The sequence below is a fragment of the Pelophylax lessonae genome, assembly GCF_965119305.1.
Source record: "Pelophylax lessonae genome assembly, chromosome: 8".
Classification (NCBI taxonomy): Eukaryota; Metazoa; Chordata; class Amphibia; order Anura; family Ranidae; genus Pelophylax; species Pelophylax lessonae.
The window spans coordinates 27,249,815-27,255,814 of record NC_138775.1 but is presented as its reverse complement, the minus strand read 5'-3'; positions in this window follow the sequence as shown (position 1 = coordinate 27,255,814).

Here is a 6,000-nt window from a genome sequence, read left to right as displayed (position 1 = left end):
AGCCTTTTTACAGGACATCAACGTGGCCTAGGGGGCAATTGCCCCCCCCTGCCCCCTGGCCCAGTCCTCCCCTGCCGCCAGACATATAATTTGGTGTTGAGACCAAATAATTCATTTTTAGTCTCATCTGACCATAACACCTTCTTCCATGTAGCCTCAGAATCTTCAAGGTGTGTTTTGACAAAGCTCAGTGGCCTTTCTTGAGGAACGGCTTTCTTTTCTTGCACCCCTCCCATACAAGCCACATTTGTGGGGAATTTGTGATATTGTTGTCACATGCACACAATGACCACTCATTGTCATAAATTCCTGCAACTGCTTCAGAGTTGCTGTAGGCCTCTTGGTAGCCTCTCTGACCAGTTTCCTCCTGGCTCTTTCATCCAGTAGGGAGCGACATCCTGATCCAGGGAGGGTCTGTGTTGTACCAAATACCGTCCTCTTCTTAATAATAGACTTCCCTGTGCTTCAAGCCATTGAAATGTTTTTGTATCCATCTCCTAGCTTTTGCCTGTCCATAACTTTATCCCGGAGATCTTTTGACAGTGCCTTGCCCCCCATAGGGTATTGTTTGCTTCAGTTGCACTATCAGGGGCTGAAACGCTCCAGGAAAGCTCTTCATGCTGAGCTAATCAAAATGATACTGCACTGCCAGCTGACCTTTTTCCCTGTAAAGACCAGACAATTAGGGTAGCAGCACTAAGAACAGACCAGGGGCCAAGAGCATTGAAAGCTTTTAACTGCAAGTGCATCTTAACAAATAGCTTACTCTGGGAGTGTTTATTTTATTGTGCTCAATGCTTTAAGTACATAGATTTTCAGTTTTGGTTGGAGTGTACCTTTTAAGGCAAACCTAAATTTAAAGTTTATATTCGGTTTTCAGGTAGCTGTAGATCAGCCTTTTTCAACCAGGGTGCCTTGAGGTTTCTCCAGGGGTGCCTTGGCAAAAATGCCTAAAAATTGATAAAAAAAAAATTGTATACAAGCCATCAGGTGGATGAAGCCTACCTTTTAGTTACACAAAGCCATGGGTTTTCATTGTGCACCATTATGACATTCTAGACACTGGCATCCTAACTACCAATGATGTCATCAGTAAAATAAGGATGATGTCTGTTGCCTCCACACCATCCTTGTTTGACCCTCCTGTACCCTTTTCCTTTAGCACTGTGGTGACATTAGCTGACTGATGGAGAGAAATTGAGGGAAAAGAGAAACATGGGAATACTATTCAGTACCAGTGTGCAAAAGTGTATTTCTTTTGGAAGAAAACATCACCTCTAATGTTGGGTGTCCTACATGTGGATGTTGCTGCATTGGGTAAAGCTATTAGAATAGTTTTTTACATTTGAGAGAGTAGGGTGCCTTGAGACTGTCAATGATTTTAAAGGATGCCTTGAGATTGTCTATAATTTTAGAGGGTGCCTTGAGTTTGTCCATAATTTTAGAGGGTGCCTTGAGATTGTCCATAATTTTAGAGGGTGCCTTGAGATTGTCCATAATTTTAGAGGGTGCCTTGAGATTGTCCATAATTTTAAAAGGGTGCTTTGAGATTGTCCATAATTTTAAAGGGTGCCTTGAGTTTGTCCATAATTTTAAAGGGTGCCTTGAGATTGTCCATAATTTTAGAGGGTGCCTTGAGATTGTCCATAATTTTAGAGGGTGCCTTGAGATTGTCCATAATTTTAGAGGGTGCCTTGAGATTGTCCATAATTTTAGAGGGTGCCTTGAGATTGTCCATAATTTTAGAGGGTGCCTTGAGATTGTCCATAATTTTAAAGGGTGCTTTGAGATTGTCCATAATTTTAGAGGGTGCCTTGAGTTTGTCCATAATTTTAGAGGGTGCCTTGAGATTGTCCATAATTTTAAAGGGTGCCTTAACTGAAAAAAGGTTGAGAAACACTGCTGTAGATCATCTAATCTCTGGTGTGTGGAGAGGGGATTTCTCCAGCGAGGACGTGATAAGGCTTGCCTCTGCATCATCACACACAGACACTTGGAATTTCTGGATATTTTCCATAATTTTATTCCCCACTTAAAGCTTATGGGTAAGAAGGCAAAATCCACCCAACCCTGTCGGCCCCATAGCCACAGTCTGTGTCTGGATCTTGGGAACATTTGAGGACCGGTGAAAGTTAGCTATTACGGTTTATTGAACACAGTCTGGTATAATGCCAGGAGCTTGTTTGGTGCTTCAATAAAGGGCGTTGTTCCTGCAAGTAGGTGTGTGTACTGCGCGTTGTAGAAAAAGCAGTTCACACTCTTTCACTGCCAGCACAAGGATGTCATCTGCATGGAGTCTGTACATTGTGTGTGGTTTGGTAGCAGATACTCACCTGGCCAGCAACGCTTCACAGTATGTCAGTGCCATCTTCACTTCCTTTTTCCTGAAAATTGCAGGGGGGTGTTTGTAGTTGGAGGGCAATACCTGGTGCAACAGAATGTCATGCAAGGAGGGAGTGGAGGTACCATTCATTAAAAGTAGCAATCCAAATATAGCTGGTGACTACTGCAGGATGGAGGTTTAAACCAGCAGGAAGTCTGTCTAATTTACACCGATCAGCGAAAACATTATGACCACTGATTGGTAAAGTAAATGCTATTGGTTATCTTGCTACAATGGCATCTGAAAATGGGTGCAATAGATTAGACAGCAAGTGAACATGATTTTTGAGGGGTGTGTACCCAATACACTCTTCCTTATAACGTGAACATGTCCCTGAAGTTAATGCATTTAAAAGCAGAAAATCAAAAAAAAAATTGAAAAATGGACAAGATTTGATTTACTTTGACAAGGGACAAAAAATTTCTAGGATTAGAGCAACTCCAAAGCTGAAGCTCTTATGGGATGTTCCAGTCTGCAGGGGTCAGGACTGACCAAAAGTGGTCCAAGGAAGGAAACCCATTGCAAGGGTAATGAGCGGTCAAGGCTCAGTGATGCATATTGGGGAGCGAAGGCTCGCCTGTGTAATCTGGTCCAACTGAGGAGCTACTGTAGCTCAATTTGCTAACAAAATTGAATGCAGTTTGAGGTGTATGGGGCTATGTAGCCGCAGACCAGTCGGGGGGGCCCATGCTGACCCGTGTCCACAGCCAAATGCACCTACGATGGGCATGTGATCATCAGAACTGGACCACGGAGCAATGGAAGAAGGTGGTCTGGTACAATGAATTCAAGAATGGTTTGAGGAACACAACAAAGTTTAGAGGTTTTGTCTTCTTGGCCTTCAAATTCTCCAGAATTCAATCCAATCAAGCATCTTTGGGATGTGCTGGAAAAACAAGTCCAGAGTGGAGGTCCCACTACGCAATTTACAGGATTTAAAAAGATCTGCTACTGATGCCTTGGTGCCAGAAACTACAGCATTCCTTCAGATGTCGAGTGGTAGTCATGCTGGGGGGGGTTGTCACGTTATTGCAGATCATTGTAGCTAGTGCAAGGCTAGCACACCGAGCAATCCAAACTTGGTTTATCCATCCCACTCAAAAATCATCTGTTATAGCTGCTCCATCAGTACAGAGTTCAAGCTTTGTGGTTCTAGCCTTTTTTGCTGCATTGAGTCTCCTGCACCAATACTCCTCTACTATAGTATCTCTTCTAGTAACTTTGTACCCAAATTTGTCAAAGTGTGCACTTTCCTCTATACCTGTGCTAGAGCCACCAGACTTAAAGGTATTCATGTAAAATGGTAAGCATTGACTCTGTGAAGCATTACAATATAAATATTGTACAAGAAAACATTAGCACAATGGTCCACCTAGTGGAAATAGTATGGAGCAACATAGTAGGTTACACATTTGAATGGGCGACCTATCTAAAAAGCATAAAAAGTATACAAAAACTTTTTTTTTTTTTTTTTTAGTAATCAGTTTAAAGTAGTCGTTTACCTTGGAGGAACCCTTAATAATTTTCAGGCCTGAGAAAACCTCTGCTAAAATAAATAAATAAAAATTAGACCAACTCCCAGTCTGATTGAAATAGAGGTGCTGTCTTACTTTAGTGGTCAGTGCCATTCCATTGTGGACAGTGGAAGAAGGCACCCCTTACATTAGTCACCAGTGCAAGAAGCCCCCCATCCCATGGGGGGGTCAGTAAAAAGAAGGTCCGGTACAGTCTCATCTGCAATGATACCAGTTTGGTATCAGACAGTTGCTTTGTGGGTTACCTTCTTTGCATTAGCATTTAGAAGGATCAGATAGGGCTGCAAGGCAGAATCAGTGCTGAGAGGAGGGTAATTTGTAAATTCTATAACAAAGCTCAATATTCAGACACATCCCATCTCAATTATCGCTCAGCTTTGGAAAGCAGACCGATAAAAACTGGCTTGCAAAGAGGTAGTGCATAAATTGCAAAATTAGATTTACGTTTCAAAGTTGACAATCCAGGATGCAAGAACAAGCATTGAGCATGGATGTGTAGCCATTTTTGCAGCTAACTTACAATTAATGGAAACATCTTGTAAAATAAACAGATGCCACCACTGTTTACCTGCCCTACTAAAAACAAAAAAAGTGATGGTCCCTCCAAATTCATCAATGGTTCTTTGCGCAGACAAGGATGCTGGTATGGACCCTCAATCCTTAAACCTTTTCTAAGCTCATGATTCAGAAAGTGGGTAAGCATATTTTTAGGTCAGCAATGACAGGTCTACTTTAGTTATGCAGAAAAAGCAGCATATAGGATTTTAACATCTCTCCGCAAGTGGACACCACCAACCAAACCTGCGTTCTTTGTGTACCATGTGATCTCCTGCTTAAAGCTTACTGTGAAATTTCAATCTATTGAGGTGGATTTTGTAATGCTGAATCTTCGCTACTCCAGTTAGGAGTATGAGTAGATGATTGGCCCTGGATGCAATCTTTCGGAGGTTAAAGCTTCTAGTTGCCCACTATATGAAGTATGCCTTCCGTGTGCGATAATAGACAATGCAGGAAGTAGATTTCCCAGCTTTTTGCACTGCGGAGATTTGAGGGTGCCTCTGTGCCTCAGGACCTGGACATCAACAGCCATGCATTTAGAACCAGCGATCCAGAATAGAGCCATCACTGCATCTATGGCTTCCTCCAGGTGGTTTCCTGTAGCTGAAGACACCCTGTCCAGTATGTTGCTGGACACAACCACCTGTGATATACAGTCATGGCCAAAAAAATTGGCACCCCTGCATTTCTGTCAGATAATGCACCACTTCATCCAGAAAATTGTTTGTATTGGTATGACAAAAAAAAGTAAAATCTGACACATTACACACAAAACTTCAAAAATGGACTGGACAAAAATTATTGGCACCCTCAATTAAAATATTTAACACACCCCTTGGAAAAAAAATTCAATCGCTTCCTGTAACCATCAATTCGTTTCTTCGACTGCTCTACTGGACTTTTGGACCACTCGCCAACTACTCCAGGTCTCTCAGATTGGAAGGGTTCCTTTTCCCAAGTTTTGCTTTGAGATCTTTCCACAGGTGCTCTATGGGATTTAAATCTGGACTCGTTGCTGGCCAGTTCAGTACTCTCCAGCGCTGTCTCTTAAACCATTTCTAGGTGCTTTTTGCAGTGTGCTTTGGGTCATTGTCCTGCTGTAAGACCCATGACCTCTGACGGAGACCCAACTTTGACGCTGGGCCCTACTTTGCACCCCAGTGTTCTTTGGTTGTCTTCAGATTTCACAATGCCATGCACAGTCAAGACATCTAGTGCCTGAACCAGCAAAGCAACCCCCAAAACATCAGTGAACCTCCACCATGCTTGACTGTAGGTACTGTATTGTTTCTTTAAAGGCCTCATTTCTTTTTCTGAAAACAGTAGAATGATGGGCTTTACCAAAAAGCTGTATTTTGTTTCGTCTGTCCACAGCACATTCTCCCATAAGGATTTTGGCTTCCTTAGGTAAGTTTTTGCAAACTCCAATCTGGCTTTTTTTTTTTTTTTTTGTCTGGGTCAGCAGTGGGGTCCTCTTGGGTCCCCTACCATACCATCCCTTTTCATTCAGATGGCAAAGTAGTG